Here is a 27,065-nt window from a genome sequence, read left to right on the forward strand (position 1 = left end):
AAAAAAAAAGAAAGAAAGAAAGAATATATGCAGACCATCTTAAGATTTATTCAAAAGAATTACCTCTAGTCCAGATTTGATTGAATAGCGCTAAGCAAACTTGTTAACAAATAACAGTGTGCTTCTTGTTTCCTACCTGTTCAGGAAAATAATGTTCTGCTTAACAAAAAATGTTACTAGAGATATTTTATTTAATACAAAATACCATGGACTAATGTCGAATCCATTTTATGTCTAATTTCCCTGAAATAGGAGGGATGTCCACGTGTCTGTGTTTTTCATGTTACACGGCTGGAGAGTTCCCGGATAGCTCTCGTTTGTCTTCTGGTCATACAACTGGCATTGCCATCTACTTAAATTTGCATCAGTAGGAAAGGGAAAACTTCCACATCTGGTAAAAGGCCCACTTTTTTGGAAGTGCTAATTCTAGCTCTGGTACTGACCCTGGTCACGTTACTTACCTCCTCAAGGAATTCAATTTCTTCACTGATTGAGACAGTATCCCACTATCTGATAATAATGGCTGTCTTGGAGAATTGGTTTAGGCTGAGCGGGTGAATACAAAGTAGCCATCTGTCTTAATTTGCATTTTCCCAGAAACGGACCCCAGTGCAAAGATTCAGATGGAATCAGTTTGTGTGGGAAGTTCAGAGATGGTGGGGAGCAACTGGAGGAAGTGACTGAGGGCCTGGGGAAGCCAGCTATTGCAAGGGGCAACAGGGGCTAAATTCTGTAAGGAAACTTTAGAAAAATGGCCCAAAGCATGCACTTCAGAATTATTTCATCCAAAGGGGTGGGGAAGGTGGAATATTTAGGTACCAACAAAGCAATGAGGTGATTAGCTGAGGGCTGCTGCTGGGGAGGTTAATTGTCCTGGTTCCAGTCAGAGAGGAGAGCAAAAGAGTGGGGAGGACGGTACACCCCTTGTCTGAGGCCCACACCCAGGAATGGTGAACTACAGTCCTGCTGAGGCTGAGAGAACTTAGTCACAGGCCTTATCTAACTGCAAGGGATGTCGGGAAATGCCAGCTAGCTGGGTAATCAAATACCTAAGTATACCTCAGCTATTAAGGGGAGAGGGAGAATGGGTTTTTGTGAACAACCAGTGCACTCTGCCACGTCTTTGTAGTATCATATCTATTTTTGGATTGTAAATCTCACGAGTCACACTAGAATACTGTGTCATAAAGGAGAAGTATAATGTCTTTCACATCTCTCTTTCCATGGAGAATCAAGCTATAATGTTGGGTTAGGGTTTGTTACTATGGACTTTATAGATTTAATTCAACACGTAGCTGCTATAGAACACCACTTTGATGGGCAAACTTCTGTGCTGGTTTCTTTATATGGACTTTATAGATTTAATTCAACACGTAGCTGCTATTGAACACCACTTTGATGGGCAAACTTCTGTGCTGGTTTCTGAGGAAGATGGAAGGTGGTTTCTGCACATGGTGTTCACAGGCTAGAGGAACTCTAAGTTGGACTGGACACAAGCCATAATGGGAATCCATCCCAATGCTGTGAGAGTCATAAGGGAGGCTGTTACTAATTGTGGCTGGAGACTTACAAAGTATTAGTTGTGGAGATAATATTTTGGCTGTGCTTTACAATATGAGAAGAATTCTCACAGATTAAAGAGGGCAAAATGGCACTGTAGGCTCAGGAAATACGGTCTACAAAAACCACAAAGAGTGGTTTACATGTATGAAACTGTCAACCTGTCTGGCATCTTTTACTCAAATCAAGTCACAGAGCTTTTATATACTAATGATAATATCCTGGATTTTCACCTCATTTCTCTTCTTCACCCAGTAATATACTTAGCTAGAAGTATACCTTCTCCCCCCGGTACTTTTGTATGTCTAAATACTTTGATATCTTGATTTATCAATAACGCATATTCACCTTGAGCCTTGCCTAATCTTGTGTGTGTGTGTGTGCGCGCGCACCTCCCTTCCACTTCCTACTGAATAACTTCCATTGCTTCATTGATTGAAAAGAGAGAAGTGAAATGGAATGAATGGAAGTCTTTGCAGGGAGTCCTGCACTCCCATACATAATACTGTATAAAAGCAATTTTAGAAAGTAAAGTATCAGAAAGTCTCTGATAAGTTGATATATTACGCAAGGGATTCTGTTCTCAGAGAGAGGAGGAACAGTACACTACTATCTCTAAGTTCATTTCAAGTAAAGGCTAATTTTTTCGTGTGGCGTTTGGATGAGATGTTCAAAGTTGTGGGGCCTGTGCTGCCTGTTCCTGGCATTAGGGATGCTCCACATTTTTGTTGCCCTCTGTAGCTACCTGGGCAGAGTGCCGTGCCCTCGGCACTGTTTTGATGAGTATCAAAGACAATTCCACGTATCAAAAAGAATTTTGGAATAAACAATAAAAATGAGTATCAGGACTCAGTACGCTCCTGGAGCAGGAATGAGAGAAGAGGTTTTCCTGCCATTACCTGGTGCGCCTGTGATCCATGCATGGTAAGGTTATCTACTGTCTGCTATCCATCTACCATCTGTGTGATGCTCCTTCGGAGACAAGAAAAGGGGAGGATGGTGGGTTATGGGGTTTGGAGGGAATGTTGCATTAGAGGTTTCATGGGAAAAAAGCAGGTTTTTGACCCTGGGCTTTGGGGTGGGGCTTTTGGGAGCTCAGGAGAGGACTGGAAATGGGTTGGTATCTGGGATCTGCTAGAGTGGACATATGATGGTTAATTATATTTATAAATTGGAGAAATATAAGAGATGCCCAGAGAGCTGGTAAAACATCATTTGGGGGTGTGTCTGTGAAGGTGCTTCTAGAAGAGATTAGCATTTGAATTGGTAGACTCAATAAAGAAGGTCCTGTCACCAGTGTGGGCGGCATCATCTCATCTGTCAAGGGCCCAAATAAGACAAAAAGGCCGAGGGAGGATGCATTCACTCTCTTTGTTTGCACTGGGACATCCATCTTCTCCTGTTCTTGGTCATTGGCACCCCTGGTCCATGGGCCTTCAGACTTTGACTGGGACTTATCATCATCCCCCAGCCTCTAATTTCCCAGCCCCCTCAATTCCCAGCCTGCAGAGTTGGACCGAATCATGCCTCTGGCTTTCCTGGTCATCCACCTTGCACATGGCAGGTTGGGGGATTCCTTGGCCTCCATAATTACACAAGCCAACTCCTATACTCTATGTATCTCCTGTTGATTTTACTTCTCCAGAGAACTCTGAGTTCCTGGATAGTGCTCATATCTTCCTAATACAGGTTTTGGTGTCAAGAGTGATTTTAGAGGGACAGAAGTTTGAAGATGAGTTTTCTGAGTTGGTTCTGTTTTCTGGAATTGGCTGTCTAACCTGATTAGTCTTAAAGCCACAAATACTCTATTTTGAATAGCAGAGAGAACACTGATAGTCTGGTGTGAACTATTTATAGGGAAATGCCAAATATCTGCCTTGGATCCTCTTAATCAGCCACTCACAACCAGCAAGAATATAAGTGGCTCTATGATTCTTTTGAAAACAAAAAAATTTTTTTTGAAGACAGATTCTCACTCCGTTGCCCTGGGTTGAGTGCTGTGGCATCATCATAGCTCACAGCAACCTCAAACTCTTGGGCTCAAGCGATCCTCTTGCCTCAGCCTCCTGAGTAGCTCGGACTATAGGCACCTGACATAATGCCCAGCTAGTTTTAGAGATGGGGTCTTGCTCTATCTTAGGCTGGTCTGGAACTCCTGAGCTCAGGCAATCCACCTGCCTCAGCCTCCCAGAGTGCTAGGATTACAGGTGTGAGCCACCACACCCAGCCCCTTTTGAACATTTTTGCTAAACTAGCTTCTAGGTGTGCCCAGAAGGAGAGCCTTTTTTTCCTGTGGCATAGCTTCATCTTTCTATTGGCTGAATTATGATGCAAGTTAAATTTCCAGTTTCACAGGTGTCTGATGTTACAGTGAGGGCATTGACTGGGAAAGAATGGGACACAGTAAGCTGAGATAGCATTTGCAGGAAGACACTGACAAAGCTGGGGACATCGAACCCCTAAATGCAGAAGAGTCTTCTTGGCTGGTGGAAGAGGTGTCCTCATCTCCAGTGGAAGTAGCCTCCCCACACAGGTGGCATCAGCCTTCTCACTTCTATCTGAGGGGATTAACCCCACTTCGCAAGAGGGGATGGTAAGACTGCCCTAAAGCAGTTGTCATAGAAACCAGTGTGGATTCTTTTCAGTAGCCCCCACCCCAACTCTTTGCTTCTAGACCTATAACCAAGGAGCAAAGTGATGGAATAAAATACTTAAGTTCAAACTCAAGTCCCAGCAGGCCCCTAAAAGTGAAGTAAGGAAGTGTGACCCAGGAGGAGGTGTGCGACACTCCAGAGAACAGGAACCCAGCGGGCACGTGTGGAGTGGATATTTAAGGGCGTGGGATAATGGTGGAAGGACATAAAGTTGGATCAGGCCAGATTTCTTTGTGAGGGCCTTTACTAAGCAGAGATACTGCATTTAATGTTGCAGTCTGGGGAGTTAGAAAGACCTCTAATAGTTTGTTTGGCTGAAATATAGATCAAAGATGGGCTTTGGGAGGCTGAGGTGAGAGAATTGCTTGAGGCCAGGAGTTCGAGACCAGCTTGGGCAATATAGTAGAGACCCTGTCTCTGAAAAAAAAAAAAAAAATAGAAAAAATAAATAAATAAGCTGGGCCTGGTGGTTTGTTCCTGTAGTCCCAGCTACTCAGCCAGTGCGCAGGCGGCCGAGTCGGGAGTATTGCTTGAGGCTAGGAGTTTGAGGTTTCCATTGCAGCATTGATTACAATGTGGGTGACAGAGTGAGAGCCAATGTCTTAAAAAAAAAAAAAAAAGGACCAACTTTGAGAAACATTGATACACACCGATGACTGATGAATGTTCCTAGATTCCACGTGAAAGGCTCATTGTGAGTGGGAAATGCCTGACCACCCTTGGTCTCCTGTAGAGCCGTGTTTTTCAACCTTTTCTATCTCACAGCACACTTGAACCCATCCTGAGACTTCCACAGTGCACTTAAATTATGCTGATCAAAAAAAGAGTAAAAAAAAAATATACTTACTGTGCTTTAAATTTCTTTCAAAAATAATTTAATTAATGATCTTTACAAATTTTTGTGGCACACCTAAGGTCCTCTCATGGCACACCAGTTAAAAATCACTGATGTGGAGGAAGGGATTGAAAGGCTTAGAGAAATTGCAATGTTAGAGTCGATTTGTTACCTACGACCTACTCACCTATGTTGGGAGGATAGAGAAGATAGATCTTTTACCAATAATTTGAAAAATACATTTGGTGGAGGATTCCTAGTATCCTTGAAGAGCTCGATGGTGGCTTTTTTCTGTAGGCCAGACTTTACAGTGGGAACCATAGACACTCCATTAGAAATCCCAAATGCAATTGAAGTAATTGGGTTCTGGAGTGAGAGGGGCCAAAGACACGCATCTGCCAAAGACAAGGTGGGCATAGTTATCATAATGAAAAGAACAGTTGGCTCGGCACCTGTGGCTCAAGCGGCTAAGGCGCCAGCCACATACACCTGAGCTGGTGGGTTCGAATCTAGCCCAGGCCCGCCAAACAACAATGATGGCTGCAACCAAAAAATAGCTGGGTGTTGTGGTGGGTGCCTGTAGTCACAGCTACATGGGAGGCGGAGACAGGAGACCTCTCTTCAGCCCAGGAGTTGGAGGTTGCTGTGAGCTGTGATGCAACAGCACTCTACCCAGGGCAACAGCTTGAGGCTCTGTCTCAAAAAAAAACAAACAGAAAAGAAAGAAAAGAAAAGAACAGTCAAAGCGATAATTAGAATAGTCTGATGTGCTCAGACCTCTGGTGTTGGCTACTAACTAATCATAGTATTTTTTAGAAGTGAAATATATTGAAAATTTACTAAATTATTATTTATTTGAGTAAGCAGAAAGGTTACAGGTCAAGTGAAGAAAAGCCTAACTTGAATCATAAAAATAGAGAATCACGGCCCCTCCGTCAGTTTGCATATGATGGGGATCAGGACTCACCACCCCAAAATACCACTGTAGGAAATCAGAATATGCTACCTCAAACACACCTCATTGGCATAAGGAATATTTTGAGAAACTCTAGATACAGGAGAAGCTTTGAAAACAGAGAACAAGTTACTCTTTCCTCAGAGAAATTTGTATTTACACAGGGAATCTCCATTTGTAAGGTGTTTCCTCCACCAGGAAGAACAAGATGACTAATCACTAGAGGCTCTTAATCAATGGAGGTGCTTAAATCCATTAGCAAATCTCAGCCTTGTTTACTGTGCTTTTTCTGAACACATCATGGTAACTAGCCTTTCCCCACACTGTCATTTCTTTGTTTCCACAAACAATAGTATATAAACCTGAAGTTTATACCACCCCCTTGAAATCTACTCCAAAGACTTATGTATTTGGGTCATCTCCCATATATGCAGGAGGCATACAAATACACATTATTAAAGTTTTTTTTATTCTTCTTTTGTTAATCTATTTTTTTTTTGTTATGGGGAATCCCAGATAAGAACTCTGCACATTGTACCCCTTGATTGCACTAATATACACAGCTATGATTTAACAATAAAAATAAATTAATTAAAAAAATAAATAAAGATCTTAAGAAAAAAGAACTCATGAAGGGTGGGAGAAAATTACTTTTCCTTTTTTATGCAGACTCGAGCTAGTTTATAGATTCAGAGCCTTTTGAGTAAAAGAGAGGCTGGGTCTCCCTGAAGAAGACCCTGGGGCACCACTGAAAAATTTATTGTATTAGTCTTTCTCTCAGCCTTCCCCCAAAGGACCTATGGCCTTTTATATGGATAACTGTGCATTGGAGAAAAAATAATCACACCTTTTGATGACTTTTGGGCACTTGCTCTTAACTGACACTGATTACAGGAGACCCGAAATGTCACTGTGGCCCTCCAGAGTAGGGGTTTATGAAAGTTAGGTGATGAATGGAGTTTTAGCTCAGGTCCATCCCACAGTGGGGCCAATGGGTCCCCAAACCCATTCTGTGGGTATTTACCAAGTTCCAGAATGCATACTGGGGATAGATGTACTAATCATGTGGTAGAATCCAAACATTCGTTCCCTTAACTATGGAGTGAGGGTTATTATCGGGAATGGTCAAGTGGAAGCCATTAGATCTATCTCTAAAAAAAGTAAACCAAATGCAATCCAGCATAACAGGAGGGATTGCAGAGATTAGTGCCACCATCAGAACTTTAAAGGGGTGATGTCAACTTTCCTATTGGGCTCATGCAAAAGACAGATGAATCTTGGAGAATGGCAGTGGACTGCTGTAAGCTTAACCAGGTGGTAGCTACAAATGTAGCTGTTGCAGGAGATGTGGTTTTATTGCTTGAGCAAATTAACACAACCTGGTATGCAGCCATTATTCTGGCAAATGCCTTTTCCTCTTAGCTGTCCACAAGACCAAGCAGAAGCAGCTTGCTTTTATCTGGAGAGGCCAAGAGCACACCTTCATTGCCCTTAGCTCTCCAGCCTGTGCCATAATTGAGTTTGCAGGGATCTTAATTTTCCTTCCCTTCCATAAGATACCACTGGTCCATTACACCGACGGCATTATGCTAGATGATGCAGTGAGGGAGAAGTAGTAACTACTCTAGAAGTTTTAGTGAGTCATTTCTGTGTGGGAAGATAGGGACTAAATCTGACTAAAGCTCAAGGGTCTTCTACCTCAGTAAAATTTCTAGGGTTCCAGTGGTAGGGGGAATATCAAGATATCAATACCAAGGGGGAAGAGTTGTCACATCTGGCTTCTCCTACAATCCAGAAAGAGGCACAATGCTCATTGGGCCTATTTGGATTTTAGAAGCAACATATTCCTCATACAGGTGTGTCACTCCAGTTCACTTACTGAGTGACCCTAAAAGTTGCTGGTTTTGAGTAGGACAGGACAAGAGATGTTTCTACAATAGGTCCAGGCTACTATACCAGCTGCTCTTCCTCTTAGGCCACATGATCCAGAAGTTCCAGTGGTGCAGAAGTGTCATTGCAGATAAGGATGCTCTTTGTGCCTTTGGCAGGTACCTATGTGTGAACTGCAGTGTAGGCCTTTAGGATTTTGGAGGAATGACCTGCCATCATCTGTAGGTAACCACTTTTGTGAGAGACAGATCTTGCTGCTACTAGGCCTAGTGGAAGCTGGTGGTCCCTGGGCCACCAAGTTACCAGGCTTCCAGCATCTGCATTTTAAACTGGATAATATTTGCCCCATCAGGCCATGAAGTTGGCCATCTATGTCATCACTATATCATCAAACGCAAGCAGGTCCTGAAGGCTCAAATAAGTCACTCGAGGAAGTAGCCGAAAAGCCCCTGGTCCTCACTCCTGCTACACTGCCTTGTCTCTCCCGACCTGCCCCTACAGCTTCATGGGGAGTTCCCTGTGATCCTTGAAAGAAGAGAAGACTCAGGCTTTGTTCACAGATGGCTCTGTATGATGTGCAGGCACCACCTGAAAGAGGTCAGCTGAAACGCCACAGCCCCTCCCTGGCATATCCCTGCAGGACAGTGGTGAAGGGAAATCCTCCCAGTGGGCAGGACTTTGGGCAGTGCACTTCGCTTAGAAAGAGAATTGGCCAGACACATGATTACATTCTGATTTTTGGGCTAGAGCTGATGGTTTGGATAATGGTCAGGGACTTGGAAGAAGCATGATTGGAAAATTGGTAAAGAAAGAAACATGGGGGAAAAGTGTGTGGATAGACCTCTCTGAATAGGAAAAACCTGTGAAGATACTTGTCTCCCCTATAAATGCTTACCAAAAGATGAGCTCAGCAAAGGGTAGGATAGGGCAGGATCAGCTGGAGAGGATGACTCATTCGGTGGTTACCGGTCGACCTCTTTCCCTAGCCCCACCATGGTGTCAGGGTTGGAGGCAATACACGGGGCTCAGCAACATAGATTTCCATTCACCAACATGGCTAAGGTCACTGCTGAGTGTCCAATCAAATCTGCCCGCAGCAGAGACCAGCACCAAGCACACCCCCTCCAATATGGCACAGTTCCCTGGGTGATTAGCTAGCTTCCTGGTGATAGGTTCATTATATTGAACTGCTCCTTTATTCAGTCTGCCAATTCAAATGCTGATCTCTGGAATAGGCACTTAACTCAGAATACGGATTTGCCCTTCCTGCATGTATTGCTTCTGTCAAAGATACTATCCATGGACTTTCAGAATGCCTTACCCACTGTCACGGTATCCCACACGACCTTGCTTCTCATCAAAGAACACTTCACAGCAAAAGACATGTGGCAAGGGGCCCTTGCTCAAGGAATTCACTGATCTTATCATGGTCCCCACCTGAAGCAGCTGGCTTGATGAAATGGGAAAATAACTTTATGAAGACTCTAACAACACCAGTTACTAGGAAAGTTCTCCAAAAGGTTGTACGTGCTCTGAATCAGTGTCTAATATATGGTATGATTTCTCCAGTAGCCAGGATTCAAGGATCCAAGAGGGTGGAAAAGGGATGGCACCCTCACTACTATCCCTCAAGACCCACCAGCAAAATTGTTCCTTCCTGTTCTTGGAAGTTTATTTTGCTGGCCTAACGGTTTAGTTGCAGAGGAAAGGACACTTTTATCAGGTGATACTAATGATTTCATTGAACTGGAGATTAAAACTGCCACCTGGCCAGTCTGGACTCCTTATGCATCTGATTCAACAGGCAATGAAGAGAGTTATGGTGTTGGCTGGGTGATTGATCTCGGAATACCAAAGGGAGATTGGACGACGGCTCCATAGTGGAGGTACAGTGAGGAAGAGTATGTCTGGAGGCCCTTTAGTCCTTTGGTGTGATGCCTGGGGTTAAGGTCAATGGAAAACTGTGACCACTCTATCCAAGCAGGACCACTAATGGCCCGGACTCTTCAGTAAGGAAGATGCGAGTCATCCTGCCAAGTGAAGAACTGTGACCAGCGGAGGTGCTTGATGAAGGCAAAGGGAATACAACATGGGTAATATATTTATGTATGAAGATAGTCATATCAGCTATGTGACCAGTTACAGAACACCAAGGACCAAAATTGTCAGGAGTATTTCCTCCTTATGGTTTATATGTATATGTTATATATTAAATAAGTTCTTTGCTCTCTTATTCCCTTATCATGTACCATCAGTGTATTGACCTTGTATCAGTATTTGAGTATTGTTCATTTTACATCATAGTATATAAATTATGGGATGTCAAGAGAAGGGTAAACACCATTCAAGGACTTTTTTTACCTTCTTTTCTGGGGAAGAGATTTGTATGTTTTCAGTTGTACATAGAATAGTTGTGTCATGTTAGGTAGAATTATGACCTTGTTTTTGCCTTTATTTGGAGATTAAATATGGTTTAAGGAGATGTGTGTGAGTGCCAGGTTGACAAGGGTGAACTTGTGAGGGTTAATTTTATGTGTTAACCTGACTGGTTAAGAGATACCCGAATAGCTGGTAAAAAATTATTTTGGAGTGTGTTGGTAAGGGTGTTTCTAGTTTTGAATCAGGAGACTGAGTAAAAAAGGTCATGTTTAACCAGTGTAAGTGAGCATCTTCTAATCCAGTGATTTCCAACTGGTGTGCCATGAGAGAGTCTTAGGTATGCTGAGAAAATTTTTAAAGATCCTTAACTAAATTATTTTCAAAAGAAATCCGAAGCACAGTAAGTATGTTCTTTTTTTTTGAGACAGAGTCTCTCAAGCTATTGCCTTGGGTAGAGTGCTGTGGCATCACAGCTCACAGCAACCTCAAACTCATGGGCTTAAGTGATTCTCTTGCCTCAGCCTCCCAAATAGCTGGGACTACAGGCTATTTTTTTTGTTGTTGTTGTTGTAGTTATCATTGTTGTTTGGTGGGCTCGGGCTGGACTTGAACCTGCCAGCACCAGTATATGTGGCTGGCACCCTAGCTGCTTGAGCTACAGGTGCTGAGCCGCTCTCTCTTTTTTTTTTTTTATCAACATAATTTCAGCATGCCACAGAAGCTTAACTATAGGTTTGAGTGTGCCATGAGATAAAAGAAAGCTTGAAAAATACTGATCTAAGCCATTGAGGGGCTGAATAAAACAAGAACTAGGAGGAAGGGTGAATTGCTTCTCTCTCTGAGCTGGGACATTTGTCTTCTCCAGCCCTCAAACATCAGTGCTTCTGGTTTTTGGGCTTTTGAACTTGCACCAGGATTTACACAATTATTACCCCATCCCTCTGGTCCTCAGAAAGTTGGGCTCAGTCTGAATTATACCAGCTTTCCTAGTTCTCCACTTCACAGACAGAAAATTGTGGCAGTCTTGGTTTCTATAATAGTGTGAGCCAATCCTATAATAAATCTCTATCTATCTATCTGTCAATGAAAGTTTGAGACAGACTGTGTTATGGTCCATTATTTCACTTTCAAGAAACACATTCAGCAGCATCCTTTATGATTCACCCATGCGAGTTTCAACCTGCTTGGCTTATTGGTGTTTCTGGGATGGCTTCAATTGTTGCCATCTGCAAGGAGTTTGTGTTTCTTGATTTTTGAGTATCTTAAAACTTTTGTAATGATGTACATATCTATCCAACCATCCATCCTATTGGTTATGTTTCTCTGGAGAACCCTGGTCTAGGACGTATGTGACTTCTATCAGGCATAGGGTATGGGGGACTGCTGGAGGTGCTCCTAAACTCATAGGCCAGTTCCCACAAACATAAGCCAGTGAGGGACCCTCTGCTTGCTATTCTGATGGAGATCTAGCCTTCTCTTCTAGCAGCAACAGCTTGGATGTAGTACCACCTTATGGCAGCTTAAAATAATTTTCTGTTGGGCGATGTCTGTGGCTCAGTGGGTAGGGTAGCGCGTGTGGCTCAGTGGGTAGGGCTCTGGCCCCATATGCCAAGGGTGGCAGGTTTGAACCCAGCCCTGGCCAGCTAAAACAGCAGTGGAAACTGCAACAAAAAGTAGCTGGGCATTGTGGAGGGCATCTGTAGTCCCAGCTACTTGCGAGGCTCAGGCAAGAGAATCACTTAAGCCCAAGAGCTGGAGGTTGATGTGAGCTGTGACACCACAGCACTCTACTAACGGTGACAAAGTGAGACTGTCTTAAAAAAAAAAATTTCTGTGAAGTGAATTATGAAACACTCATTGAGGCCCTATGGTTTAGAGGAATTGACACACAATATTTAAAAACATGGGATTTTTAGAATTTAAATATGTGAAATTTGAGGAACTCATACGTGTATTTCAATTATAATAGTTGAATCACAATATTTGTCTATAATCACGAGTAATTGAGAATTGGCTAATCCCCACTTTCTGTAGGTAGTGTATTCTTTGTAGAACATTCATCGGCTGCATCTCTGATTTACACAGACCCTTTCACAAAGGGGTTCTCTTCCTCACAAACTCCCGCACTAGAGATCAATATTTATGATTCTTTTTTCTAATCCTACTGTATGTTGCCCTAATTATAATTGTGTGTATTCTAATTTTAAATCTACCACATTCTAATTATAAATCTACCACATTCTAATTATAAATCTAACTAGATGAAATTTGTTGAAGGGAAGGACAAAGTTAAAACACTTTTTATCACTAAGAACAAGCCTTGTTCATTGTTGGTGCTCAGTGAATGTGTATTGATGACGATATAATTTGTGAAGCTGAATGTCTTCTTTATTTGGCTTCTTAAGCCCATTTTCATTCAGATAAAGTACTACAGATATTTTATAAAACTATCCAGATTTGCATATGGTTTCCTTTTGTTAAGTCCCATCTAATCTGGGTATGCAACAGGGAGCTGCGTTTCTGGTAAGTGTGGTTGTGCAGCACAAATTGCCAAGAAACTATCTTGGAAGTTCAGGAGTTTAGAGTTTGGAGGGCATAGCTCGACTTGCTGGAAACAGAAATTCTTCTAAGATGGTAGAACTCAGCCTTCTATTCCTTTCTGAATAATTTACTGGGGCTATAGGATTCCTCCTGCCCCCATCCCTGTCCCGGTAGTGAGATGAGGCCTTGCATACTTTGCTGCTCTTTGAAGCACAGTTGTTCTCCAATGGTTCATTCTTAACATTTCAAAGAAGCTTCAGATGTTTTCCTTAGGTTTGTTCATCACCTGGCCTCTTCCTTTTCATAATCCTGATTACTCAACATTTGTGTGCATTTCTGTTTATGTTTGGAAAGCCACACATTGCCATGCAGAACTTTTTTGGTTAGGGTTATTCAAAATTGACTAAAATAACGATATACGTTGAGATGCATTTGTTTCGAATGCCTGGTACTAAATGGAATAAATAGCACAATGAACCCATTAGAATGCCCTTGTGAAGCATCACAAGCTTCAGGGACCTCTCAGCAATCCCTGCTCAATATTGGAAAACCATTTAATGCCACTCTAAAACATTAAGAGTTGCAGTTTAGGCTTGAGACACTCAAATGAGTAAGCAAAGTCCTAAGTGGAAACTTGATATTGAATACCTTTTGGCCTTTCAAAGATAAAGATCACAAAAACCATAGAATATTTAGAACAGTATTTAAAAACAGCTGAACCTTGACCTCTGAAGATCTAATCATTCTGACAGAGTATCTCACAAAGGGCATCTGTTTATTTGGCTTATCAGGTCTGTGTTAAGAATCTGTATTTTGCATGACATTAAATACTTCTCTGATTATGTTCAGAACAGGACTAAGCATAAGCAGCCTTCTATATGTTTTTTTATTTATAAATCATAGCTGTGATTTGCAATCATGGGGTACAATGTGCTGGTTTTATATACAATTTGAAATATTTTCATCTAAAAATATGGAATGCTTCACGAATTTGCATGTCATCCTTGCACAGGGGCCATGCTAATCTTCTATCGTTCCAATTTTAGTACAGGTGCTACCAAAATGAGCACTTCTATATGTTATAGTTACTCCAATTTGCAAGTATTAAACCCATGCATTTTATTTCTTCCTTTTCCTTAAATCATTTTCCTTTGCTGTCTGCTACTTCTAAAGCTGGGTCTTGAGGCTTCCAAGTCCAGGATAAGAAGATAGGTAATGGACTTCTTTAATAAGACAGTAGGACTTAAAGGCAAGGTTTTTAGAGTTGAGAGTGTTTTCCTAAACTTCTGTGGCTTTGATTTTTACCTGCCAAAGGGAAATTCTGGAGAACTTGGGTCACAGAGTGTTTCTCATAGTGAAGAGAAGATACCTGTTCCCAGATGGCATCCAACTGAGGTTTTTTTCTCTGTGGGCTTTGGCTTGAAGAGGTGAAGGTGGTTAAATAGTTGTGTGGGAGGCTTTTTCCTTCCATTTTGGATTGGAAAGAGATTGCCTTTTGGGTTACCCTGGACTAACGTGGGACTCAGCCACAACAAACTGAACTTGGCTATGCAATGTGGCTAGGCGGAGCCCTCAGAATTTAGCTTTCCTGGGCTTTTCCGCCATCCCTTGTAGCAAAGACACAATAGTTCTTGAAAATTCTGGAAGTGGATGCTGGGTGTGGTGGCTCATGCCTGTAATCCTAGCACTCTGGGAGGCTGAGGCAGGTGGGTTGCTTGAGCTCATGAATTTGAGACCAGTGTGAGCCAGAGTGAGACCCTGTGTCTAAAAAAATAACCAAGTGTTATGGTGGGCGCCTGTAGTCCCAGCTACTTGGGAGGCTGAGGCAGGAGGCTTGCTTGAGCCTGAGAGTTTGCGTTTGCTGTGAACTAAGACACCATAGCACTTTATCCAGGGCAACCAAGTGAGATTCTGTCTCAAAAAAAAAAAAAAAGAAAAAGAAAAAAGAAAACTCTGGAAGGGTGCTAGACCCAGTGGCTCACATCTATAATCCTAGCACTTTGGGATCCAAGTTTTTTTTTATTTGTTTTATATCATAACCTGTAAGGTCCTAAATTAGGAGCTAGAAATTCAAATGCCCATGGAGGTCAAATAGGCAACACTAATGAATGAAAAGAGTGAATCGGGACGGTGCTGAATGCGAGGTCACAGGTCCTGTCTTGAGGGGCTGCATCCACTGAGGGTTGCCAGGGAAGAAGGCAGGCCCATTGCTGACAGATATTTGGAAAATTTTCAAACTCCAGATATAATGATATGACATCTCCTTATTTTCAACTTCTGGCAACTACATTAAGAAAACACACAGATAGCCATAAGCCAGATCTAGGCCTGAGACCTCTGTTCTGAAAGCCTGGGCTTTTATGTAGTTTCCTAAACTTCTCTTTCCTATGGTCTGCCACTCTGTCCCATACCCCTGCCAGGATTACTCCTCCCCTCTGTAGTTTCTAGTCTTGTCATCCACTCAGTTTGGAGTGACAGCTCCTCACACAGGCCTGCTCTCACTCATGGGAATTCCTACCTTAGCTCAGGTACCCTGGAAAGCAGAAACCGAAACAAGGGTTACGCACTATGCTTTATTTGGAAGGTACAAGCATAGGGCAGTAAGACGAGGAAAACACAGCAATGCAGAGGACGGAAGAATGGGAAGCAAAGCTGGGTGAAGCGTGACAGTGCTGCCCATGGCTTCAGGACAAGCCGTGAAGAGCGACAGCTGGTCACAGGGGGCAGCTGACCTAAGTACACATCTTCTGCTCTGCTGTGTTCTTTGAGGATTACCAATCTGGAGCTTCTTATGTAACGTCTTGGATTGGGGATTCTTAGACAACATGAGTGGTGTGTATTTGCTCATCAAACCCATTGAAGCCTGATTTGTGATGAGGAATTCTCAGCACAGGCTGTTTTTCCCTCATCCAGAGCCAGGTTACGACAGGTAAGTTTCCTTCTTATTTTCCTGTGCCTGTAATTTCTTCTTGTTGTTGTTTGTTTGGTTGATTTTTTTCCTTTCTCTTTTCAGGTTCAACAGTTCTAACTTTATCCAGGGGTCGTAATTCATCTTCTAATCTCTATGAGCCTGAGGCCTCGTATCCTGTCCCTAGCTGGTCATTAAAATCTGTCGGTTTCTTGGACTAACGTAACAGGCTCCCCAGATCCCAGGGACCACATTTTTAGCTTATACTCAACCGCTCTGGTTTTCTGTTCCCTCTTTGTTTTTGACTCCAAGGAGTTCTCTCTAGTTTCTTCCATGCTCAGCTAGGTTTCTAAAAGAATGTTTGTGCTATTGTAGCATTTCTAGGTGATACGCGTGAAAGAGATTTTCAGAGTTATTCGGCCATAGCTCAGTGTTGTTGGAAACAGACATCACACACTGAAGTTGTGTACTGGCTGGTCAGTCTGTCCCAACAGAGAGCATGTTCCACAAGGGCAAGATCTCACCTAAGTCCCGTGTCTTACAAAGCGCCTGGCACGTAACTGGCACTCAAGGCATATGAAAAGAATGAATCTCAATAATGTTAATTAGGGATTAGAGTCGTAACTCTACTTGGTTCCACGTGATAGTGACTCTGTTTTACTCCAGTTTGGGCTTTCCAGAGACTTGAATACAGTTGCAAGGATAGAGTGGATGTTTTTATAAATATTTGGTGGTCAATTTCTCTTTATTTATACCAAAAAGGAATTATAAAAAATAACTGGCACTTTTAAATTTAGTTATTTGGGGAATGTTCGGATGGACACTCACAGTCTTATTTTTCAACATTTTCACTGATCCCTGAAGCTGTAATTTTTCCTCTGTACGTTCCTTACAGCTCTTCCTGCTTTCCTGTTTTGTTATGCATCAGACTCATCTTCATTGCCAGACTCTAAGCTCCCGAGGGTAGTTTTTGTCTGATTCTTGTTATTTTTTTAAATCTCCTTGAGCGGGGTTTCTCAGCCTTGGCACTAGTGATACTTCGGGCCAGATAGTTCTTTGTTTTGGGCATCAGTCCTGTGCTCTGTGGGATAACTAGCAGCATCCCTGGCCTCTAGCCTCTGGATACCACTCCACCCCTCAACCGTGACCACCAAAGACGTCCCTTTGCGGGGACAAAATATCTCCTGATTGAGAACCATTGCTTTAGAGGGCCTTGCACAGAGAAAGTGCTCGACGTTTGTTTTTTCCATACATTTAAAGATCCTGATCGAATCCCATAAAGGGAAATGGGATTTACCTTTTCTCAAGGAAACTAGTGGATTGTTGGGCCAGCCTTCTTGTTTGCGGGTCTGAACTGGCACTAGGTTGAGCTACGCCCCTGTCACCACTCAGTGTTAGCTCCCCCCGGAACCTGTCCTCTCGCTCTCTCTACTTACTTATAGCTTGAAGACATCCGCAGGTTTGTGGCTGAAGTCTGCTGCTTCCGTATCACATGTATTCATGTTCTGTCAGATGCTTGTCAGTCCTCTTACGTTCAAATGCACCTGTGTGACAGATGACGGAGTTTCCAAGCACACATAGTCACAAACTGTGTTTGGAATACTTAACTATTCGTTGGCATAAATGAGCAAAATTTGACCTCAGAATCATAACTTCTTGTTTTCCTTTAGTGAGGCTACATCTAATTAAATCCACAACTTTTGAAAAGAATTCCTGCTTTCTTCTTTTCACATACTTGGCAGTGTTTTCTTTCTTTCCTTTATATATATATATTTTTTATTATTATTTTTAATTTCAGCTTGCTTGTTCATCATTCTTCTTCATTTCAAGTACTCTTTTTTTTGTTCATTTTCTTTCTTCTTTTTTTCAATACTTCCTCTGGCGATGCTCTGTCCCGTTGCCTTCCCAGTAGCTGGGATTACAGACGCCCACCACAACGTCCGGCTGTTTTTGATGTTAGTAGAGACGGGGATCTTACACTCTGGCTCACTGCTGCTCATACTGGTCTCGAACCTCTGAGCTCAGGCAATCCACACGCCTCGGCCTCCCACAGCGCTGGGACTACAGGCGTGAGCCACCATGCCCGGCCATTTGGCAGTGTTTTCAACAGCTTAGAATTATGTATAAAAACCTAAGCAGTAAAAAATATTTTTTAAAAAAGATATTTATGTTAGGAATAAAACTTATAACAAGGAATACATTTTAGGTGATGAAAATAATTTCAGGGGCGGCGCCTGTGGCTCAAGGAGTAGGGCGCCGGTCCCATATGCCGGAGGTGGTGGGTTCAAACCCAGCCCCGGCCAAAAACCAAAAAAAAAAGAAAATAATTTCAGGTAATGGGAATTGACTGGGGCCACTGCTGTCTCCTTCCTCTCCTGCTCCATTCCCGCCATGCCAGCACTGGCTCCCATCATTGCTGGTACCATGACTGGGAGGAATGGCAGTGGTGGTGGTGGATGAGCACGGAGTCGTGTTGGGGGAGTCATAGACTAAGCTTGGTTATCCCCAGTTAACAATTGAGAAAATAGGCTCAGAGGGATTAAATGATTTTAAAAAATCATCTTGCCAGATGGGGTCAGAACAAAGTCTTCTTTTTCCCAGGGCATGAGATACATTCAGATAGTGATGTCATGGTTCAGCTATCGCTGGGGAAGTACAAAAAGTGTTTCTCTGTCTCCTACCACTTAAGACCAACAGCCTCAGAGTGGCTGGAACCTTCCCTCAGGTTCGCAACAAAGGAGAAAATATTTCTTTCCTGCATCACGCAGGATTTCCAGTTAGACCCCAACACAGTCTATAGCTCAAAGGAAAAATGTCATGGGGGACAGCTACAGTAAGGAAATGAAATGATACAATGTAGGCAAGAATTCAGACATGTGTAAGGTTGAAAGAACAGAAAAATTCATAAGTAGCACCAGAAGAAACCAAAGCAGCCTTAGTTCATTTTTCAAAATTATTAGGTAATGGGAATTACCTAATTCTTCTTACCATTTTTCTTCTTCTTGTGAGCAAATAGTAAGAGGAATTCAATTAGTGAAAATGAGCGCTAGATCCACACAAAATTCAACTGTGTTTGTTTGCTTAATTATTATTATTATCGTTACATTATCCTGGGGCAAATTCATTGAGATCCTGAGGAATAAGAAGAAATGTAAGTAATAACAAACATGAAGCTTCAAGTCTCCACCTCAGCAAATATTGGAAAACTGCCCATTGAAAATGATTTTAAATTATTTTATTTTCCTATTATATTAATAAAAACAAAATGTGTATATGAAACATTTATTTATTTATTTTGAAGCAGAGTCTCACTTTGTCATCCTGGGTAGAGTACTATGCCGTCACAGCTCACAGCAACCTCAAACTCTTGGGCTCAAGTGATTCTTTTGCCTAAGCTTCCCGAGTAGCTGGGATTACAGGTGTCCGCCACAGCGTCTGGTCTGGTTATGTTGTAGAGACGGGGTCTCACTCTTGCTCAGGCTTGTCTCGCACCCATGAGCTCAGACAATCCACCCTCCTCGGCCTCCCAGTGTGCTAGGATTACAGGTATGAGCCATTGTGCCCGGACTATATGAAACATTTAGAAAACATAAGGGAAGAGAACCATTGTGATTACTATGGTTTACTTATTTCAGACATGCACACTCATATATACATATGGAAATGTATTTCTGTATAAAGACATATCCATTTCTGTATAAATACATATCTATGGTGTAGGGAGGGAAGATCATTATCTATTTACATATCTGTGCCTACATCAATATTGTCTGTGTTCCAATAAGATAGTACATTGAATGATGTTTTATTACATGCTGATTTCACTTAACTTTCAGTGAATTTTCTTCCACATATTCATCTCGCATGTTATTTTTAATGGCTAAAGAGACAATAAGGAACTTGTATTTATCTTATATAGGTCAATTTTATTTTTTTTTAAAAATTACTGTTCTGTAGTTTTAATTTATTTCTTTATTGTCTCCCTCTACCTAATGATTCTCATTTCCACATTCATCTTTATGTTGCATTTATTTAACACATGGCTTTTTAAAGAACTTTCTCCATGTGGGTGACTCACATCGTAGTTCTCAAGGTAGATGACTGGAAGGAAAGCTCTGAGGCACAGTATTCTGCCGCACCCACGGCACCACAGCCGTAGTGAGGCAGCGCTACAGGGCGGTCCGCGGCAGTATTCAGATATTTTATTATTTCAAAAACACTTGCCTGTCCCTGATTATTTGTTCCACCTCTCCCAGAAGGTGAATTATTATCCATTTTCAGATGAAGAAAATGAAGAATGCAAATACTTAGCATTTAAGGGCCTGCTCAGCTGTTACATGGATGTCAAGTTCAAGTGTTTCTGAACATTTCTTACCCCTGAATTTTTCAACCTGAGTGTTTGACCTTGGTGATGGCATTTCCTGTTATTTTTACTACCTGTGTTGGCCTTTAGCTTTTGCTGCCCGGATGCCTTAACTTTCTTTCTTTCTTTATTTTGAATTAATATAAGGGTATATATGATTAGATTACATAGTTTGCATTTCCGGCACCCTACTCCTTGAGCTACAGGCGCTGCCCCATTGTTTGCATTTGTAAGGTGAAGTTTGAGTTGTAGTTGAGGCCTTCGCCCTGAAGTGTGCCATATACCACTACATGGTACCTGCCAGGTGGGAACTTCCCAACCACCACCTGCCTCTCTTCCCTTCTTGAATGTAATTGTTTTTCTCTCGTGTGGGCCTGTAGTTGTTGATCTACTCATTGATATTTTTCCCTTTCATTATCAGACAGGCAAGAACAACATGCCAATGAGTTTTATTAATGAAAGCAGGGATCAAGCCTGTTTTCCAGTGGTTTTTGAACTAAGTACCTCAGGCTGGCCTTTCTAATTTCCTTACTTTTTTGGTTGCTCAATTTTTAAAATTAATTAATTGATTTATTTTTAATCTCCCACTGTGATTCTTGTTTAATTTCTTATCTCAATTGCTAATAGTGTATATTAACATTATAAATTTGATTCTTTTCTTAATTATCTCATGACAACAGTGGACTTCTATGATTTCTGTGTGAAGACTCATTTGGATCCAGAGTTCAGCTAATGGATATTTTGAAATGATAGTCATCATAATATCATTAATTGAAATAGCAATGAACATTTTTATTGTCTATGTGGCAGATAGTAACCACTATTTTTCTCCTTCCCTCCCTCCCTTCCTTCTTTCTTTCTTTCTTTTTGAGATAGGGTTGCTCTTTGTCACACAGTGGCTTGATTATAGCTCACTGCAGCCTATAATTCCCGGGTTCAAGTGATCCTTCTGCTTTAGCCTTCTGGGTAGGTGGGACTATAGGTGTGTACCACCATGCCTGCCTAATTTTTAAATTTTTTTTGTAGAGACGGGGCCTTGCTATGTTGCCCAGGCTGATCTCAAACTTCTGGCCAGAAATCATCCTCCGGTGGCTGGGATTATAGGTGTGAGCCACCATACCTGACTAAGAAAGCCTGTTTTTGAGAGTTAACTACAGTTACTTATATAGTGTTTATAGGCAAACTTACAGGCTTTGTGGAGAAAATGCATTTTCTGTGTGGCTCTGTGCCCAATGACAGCCTTTCTGATTCTGTGTACATTTCTTGGAGAGTAAAGTCCCACCCTCTTTTAAAAACTTGTTAAAAGTTACCCATTACAGCTAGGAATCAGAGTATGGAGCACCATTGTAATATGACTCTGGCGTAGGAAAAGAAGCAAGAGATATACACAGGAGAATGTTATCTTCTGACCTACCGAAAGGTGGGATTCTTGGGACCTGTTAAATGTGTTTAGAATTTGGTCCTGTAGTAACTTTCAGGGCTAAGTTCTGATAACCTACTTTCAAGCTTATAGGCAGAGAAATAGGAATTTTAACGTCCAGTATATGCACATAAGTGCTTACTTTGCTCAAGCAAATGTAAAAATAATATTCTATAACATTTTTTAAACCTAGCCTTGCTCTCTTTGTTCTGAAGCAGTTGGAAAAATAATCTACTATTTTGTGACTATTTTTAGGTATGACGGTATTTATTTTATTAATCAACAGAATAGGTATTTATTTTATTATAAATATTTATAGATAGTATTAGCACTAGTTTAAAAAAAGTTTTATAAAATCTAAATAGAAGAATAACTAGATTAGTAGAAAATACAAGCACTACATATTTTCAAATTATAAAACCTGACTTTATCAAGTATAACACAATATCTTTTCTTTCTTTCTTTCTTTTTTTTTTTGAGGTAGTGTCTTGCTTTGTCACCACAGTGCAGTGGTATAGTCATAGCTCACAGCAACCTCAAACTCCTGGGCTCAAGAGATCCTCCTGCCTTAGCCTCCTAAGCAGGTAGGACTATAGGCGTGAGCCACCATGCCCAGCTAATTTTTCTGCCTATTTATTAGTCCTCAGATTGGTCTTGAACTCCTGACCTCAAGTAATCCTCCATCCTCAGCCTCTCAAAATATGCTAGGGTTACAGGTGTGAGCCCCCACACTGGCTCGCAATATCATTTTGTTGCCTGAGAACTAGCTCATGCATGGTTTCTCTTCTATCATTTTCTGTTTTTTCTTCTTATTTATTACATCTTTGAGACACATAGCTCATAAACATTTTAAAATTACTTATCAAATCATAGACCAAAAGTCTATTTTTAGAATGTAATTTTAGAATTTCATTAAGCAGTAAACTCATTCATCATAAAACATCATGCATTGCTTGTTTTAGAGGGAATATTGAATAGCTCATAGCCTTTGCTTAAAAATAGGCTTTTTTCCCCTCTTAAAGCAATTATCTTTTTTTCAGTCCAATTTTCTCTTCTGTGGTATTCAACAAGACGTCAGTTCCAATGAGATTTTATTTTTCTATGCTGATCATGAAAAGTCATCCCATTTTTTTTTTTCTATCTGCTTCCAGAGCTGTAGAATTAAAATTTCTTTCTTTTTTTTTTTTTTTTTAAACTTTTAGTCCAACGTATATATATTCAGGGATAGTGAAGTCTGTCTCTACACTTTAACCCTCAGTGACTGCTAAGAACAGGCTATTGTGACAGTTGAATTTAAAAGGCAGTTAAGTGGTTAGGAACTAATTTGAAGCCAGATTTCCTGGTTCAAATTCTGGTTTTCTGGTTCTCATATTTGGTAACATGTGACCTCCGCCAACTCATTCACACCACTGTGTCTCAGTTTTCTTGCCTGTAAAATGGGGGAATAATAATAATACCTACCTCACAAGGTTATTGTGAGAATAAGTGGGTTAATCTATGCCAAGCCCTTACAGCTCTGCCTGGCTTATAGTAAGTATGGTGTGGATGTTTTTATTATCTTTAAATCCTGCTGTCCTTTGAAATCTTAACAAATTCCAAATAATTACTCCACAATCAAAGAATTTTTACAACTTTTACTATGTAGCTAATGATGGCCCCACTCTGCTCAGAGAGCCTGGAGGCAGATTCTGTATGCACTAAAGTTTCCTTCCTTTTTTCAACCTTTTATATGTTCATTTGCTTATTCAGGCATTCTCATTTTCTGAGCACTTATCATGGTGCTTGGGTAGTTAAGAAGGAACAAATAGAAACATTATCTGCAACCCAGGAGCTTACTCAAATTTCAGAGGCAAGCAATAAATGTTAACAGGGCAAGTTCAATTAGAAACTTGCCCCCCCATTGATAATGTAAACGTCATTTTGAAGCAAATGTCTGTTTTTCTCTTCATTGGTATATTAAAAACTTACTTTTTAATTTCTGATTAATATGAAGGCACACATGCTTACGTTACAGTGTTTGCATTTGTTAGGTAAAGTCCCTGTTGTAGTTGTGTCCCACACCCAGGAGGTGTGCCATATACCCTTACATTGTGCCCGTTAAGTGGGAGCACACCGATCCCCCTCCTTCCTCCCCTCTCTTCCCTGCTTTGTCTCCCCACCCCCCAACTTGAATTGAATAGTTTTTTTCTTGTGTGGGAATGTATTATTAGTTCATCTACTGGCTTCATATTGGTATTGAGTACACTGGATATAAAGGACTTATTAAATAACAACTTAGCTTTGCTTTTAAAAAAATCACTATATGAGGCCTGGCGCGGTTGCTCACCCCTGTAATCCTAGGATTGTGGGAGGCTGAGGCGGGTGGATTGCCTGAGCTTATGAGTTCTAGACCAGCCTGACCAAGAGTGAGACCCTGTCTCTAAAAATAACTGGGTGTTGTGGTGGGCGCCTGTAGTCCCAGCTACTTGGGAGGCTGAGGCAAGAGAATTGCTTGAGTGAGACCGTCTCAAATAAATGAATAAATAAATAAATATCGCTATACTTATTTAAATAAACAAGGTGGGGAAATTCGGTTTTGGAAATGGGCGTAGAGAGATAATGGACCAGTTCTTTTAATTCAATTCATTTGCCTTTTCCCCCACTGGTAAACAGCATCCATCTATCTTCTTATTGAAAAGTTTCACCATGACTCATTCTTCAAGTTGGGAAATCCAACTTTAGTTGTAAGGTTACCAGAGGCTCTCAGAATGCTCACACTTAAGAACGTGGGAAAGGGTGCCGCTGAACCGTAATACATTAACAATATGTGTTGAAACATCAGTTCCTTGTTGACTGTATACAAAACACATATCTCTAATGGTTCTCAACGGCCCTGCTTCCTCTGTGGATTATGCAGGAAATACTTTCGTCTGAATAATTATTCCGGGGGGGGGGGGAGGGAAGCCTTTAAAATAAATTCACTTTATAGAGTGCGTGTGTCAGAGAGAGAGAGTCAGAAAGGGAGAGAGTCTAATTGTAGAATACTGAGTCAGTCACACACATATGTCCAGTGTAATTAAAGAACATAATTTGCAGGTAGCAGAAATATTTAATTATATGAAATACTCAGTGCTATTTCCTGTCACTACATTGTTTAAAAATAGACTAAAAGCAACAATAGACAGCTAACCCAAAGGTTAAGGAAAACAATAGTGGAGGACTAAGCTTTTGTAAAACAAAATGGAAAACTCTAATTACCAGGATAGTTGCAGAAGAAATAACTGTCACCCTTTTGATGGAATTGTCTCAGCCAGTAAAGACAAACTGGGTCATTGCCCCTCAGTTATCTAGACATTGGGCTATACTTTCCTCTGCTTCATTTTGGTTTGGATCCGTCCATGAAGTGAACCTTTAGTAGTGGTGAAATGATCCGTTTCCAGAATTCTCTCCAGTGGTTTTTGATCTGAGGCTGCTGCATGTGGTATATGGGGGAGTGTGCCTATTTTTCAAACAATAACCTCCTTGCATCCTACCCCATTGTAATTTTTGGTGATTTTGAATGATACCACATCTCAGTCACATGCTTTTTACCCCTACCAGAATCCACTTTGGGGGACTGTGAATAGGTGAATTTTCTGAAAGATCCATTAGTGTTCTGGAAGAGTCAGTCAATTTCACATTAAAGTTCTTTTATCTTTGGTGGCGCCTGTGGCTCAAGGAGTAGAGCACCGGCCCCATATGCCAGAGGTGGCGGGTTCAAACCCAGCCCTGGCCAAAAACTGCAAAAAAAAAATAAATAAATAAATAAAAAATAAATAAAAAGTTCTTTTATCTTTGTAGTTTTTTTTTAAATCAGTGTTGGCTCAGACTAGGAAAAACCGATCTGGACAAATGCAACTTTATGTGTGCATGGTAATAAATACAGTAAGGGGAGAGGATGCTGGCTGTCAGGGTGCTGACTGGGATGAGAAGAATGGAGATGTTTTCTTTTTCTTTTCTTTTTTCTTTTTTTGAGACAGAGTCTCTCTATGTTGCCCTTGGTAGAGTGCTGTGGTGTCACAGCTCACAGCAACCTCAAACTCTTGGGCTTAAGCGATTCTCTTGCCTCAGCCTCCCAAGTAGCTGGGACTACAGGTGCCCGCCACAGGGCCTGGCTATTTTTTTGTTGCAGTTGTCATTGTTGTTTAGCTGGCTTGGGTTCTCTCTCTCTCTCTGCCTTCCTTCTCTACCAGAGACTTCCCTCAGTTCCCGCTACTGTTAATTTCCCATATGCAATTGGCAGTCCCAAGTTAAACACACATTTTGAGTCTTAATCCTGGCAGATTCATACTGTTTTATGATACAAAATGAAGCAAAATAAATATTGTGAGACATTCTTCATGTTGGAGTTCAGGGTAGAAGTGACCTTCTCTGGTTGTGGAGACTGGAGGGTTAAAAACAAGGCAGTGGCATGTCAGGTCCTGGTGTTCCCGGAGTGTTCACCATGTGTTAGTTTGAATGAATGAGCTGAGGGAGAACACTTAACTTTCCTTCTTAACCTACTCCTTTCAAAATCATAATGTTACAGTCATTCATTTTGGGGAATCTTATTTTAATATTCAGGTACATAGGTGGTCAGGTCTGATATGACTGTGGAAGTGACCTAGGTACAAACGTAATATGCCCGTGTCAAAAGCTATTTGGAAATGATCTCTTACTGGGAATTTTCCCAACAGTCATGATACACTTTTAAAAGCATTTTTTATTTCAGAATATGTATCTGAGAGAGCCTAATTGAGAAGAATATTGCATTAGGAAATTGCTCTGCCCAAGACAACTGCTGCTCTGTTTCTTTTCAGATTTTAAAACCTAAGTTCCAAATCTCAGTCTGTAGTTAAGAGCTTCAAACAGTAATTACCTCTGTGAAATGAGCAGCAGTCCTTAAAAGGGTCTGCCGATTTCCCCGCCGTCTCTCCCAGGGCGAGCAGCGGCGACTCTAACCACTGATAACCCAGCTGCCTAGGAACTGAGTGAAGCCGGCTCCAAACTTCTCAGCTGTCGACAGGCTTGACTCGCTGAGAACACTGGTTAAATATAGCACGCGCGAGCTCAGCTCCTCAACAAAGTCACTGCTCCGAGAGGGTTGTGAACAGAGCACAGGAGGAGAAACCTAATCTCAGAACCCAACAACACCTAGCAACAGTTGAAAAAACTTCTAAACAGAAGTCTGGGTGGGAGATAGACAACAACTCCCAATTCCTGCTGCTGACCGGGATTTCAGGGAGAAGAAGCTGCTTTCCCCTCTCTCCCCAGTTTCCTGCATGACTTCAGCTATTGGCTAGTCCTAGGAAAGAAAGTGGGAAAAGCTTTTTTTTTTTTTTTTCCCCTCTGTATTCTTTTGGGCTGGATAGTTTTCCAGAACTCAAATCTGCCTTGGGCTGTGGACAAGCCACTGAATTCTTCAAAGGATAAACTAGCTCCATAGAGGACATACCTTCGGTGAGACGAGCTGCCATCAGGTAAGACCAAAATAAATAGCTGCTGACTGTCAAGAATTTCTGTTTCCACAAGAGGAGAGTTCTCTCCGACCCTGTTTTGTTTA

General features: G+C 41.5%; 1 protein-coding gene and 1 non-coding gene across 4 annotated transcripts in view; one reads left to right on the plus strand and one right to left on the minus strand.

Moving 5' to 3' along the window:
* The window catches only part of FILIP1 (filamin A interacting protein 1), a 321,390-nt gene that overhangs the window by 89,002 nt on the left and 205,323 nt on the right, over positions 1-27,065 (plus strand). The window lies entirely within an intron of this gene.
* On the minus strand, positions 13,782-13,884 carry LOC128595055 (U6 spliceosomal RNA). The gene has a single exon (XR_008382746.1). It is a non-coding gene; the product is annotated as a U6 spliceosomal RNA (small nuclear RNA).

This window comes from Nycticebus coucang, chromosome 9 (genome assembly GCF_027406575.1).
Source record: "Nycticebus coucang isolate mNycCou1 chromosome 9, mNycCou1.pri, whole genome shotgun sequence".
NCBI classification, from domain to species: Eukaryota; Metazoa; Chordata; class Mammalia; order Primates; family Lorisidae; genus Nycticebus; species Nycticebus coucang.